The following is a 535-nucleotide window of genomic DNA, read 5'->3' on the forward strand; positions in this document are numbered from 1 at the left end:
GTACATAGAGGCTATGTGAAAGGCTGATGACTTGATGGCACCTAACAATAACACTACCAACACCAGAAAAATTAGTCTATCCTTCTGGAGGAAGTGCAGCCAGAATGCTGCTTAGGGACAAGGATGGTGAGACTTCATCTCATGCGCTTTGGGATTGTCATTTAGGAGGAGCAGTCATCATGCTCGGAAAAGCAGACAGTCAGTGACATGACAGGAAGACTGTCAATGAGATGCATTAACAGGGGCTGTGAGAAGCTCTCCAGCAAGCGGAGGACATGAGTGTGGTGCAGAAGTCGGGTTTCAATCTGTTTACGTGGGTTGCTATGCGTTGGAGGGAACTCAAAGCACCTAACAACAGCAGCAATGCACTGTTTTGGCTAATAATAATGCATCAAATGCGCCAGGGAAAGGCACAACATTAGTAACAAGACAAAGCATGCGAAGGAAAGGAGGTGAACTGCTTCTACTTTCTGCATTTTTTTTTTCTGTTAACTTAGAGCTCCTCAGAAAATTAATCATTTAAAAACACTGCGGG

Source organism: Elephantulus edwardii, unplaced genomic scaffold (genome assembly GCF_000299155.1).
Source record: "Elephantulus edwardii isolate Elephantulus edwardi_28Jun2011 unplaced genomic scaffold, EleEdw1.0 scaffold00085, whole genome shotgun sequence".
NCBI lineage: Eukaryota > Metazoa > Chordata > Mammalia > Macroscelidea > Macroscelididae > Elephantulus > Elephantulus edwardii.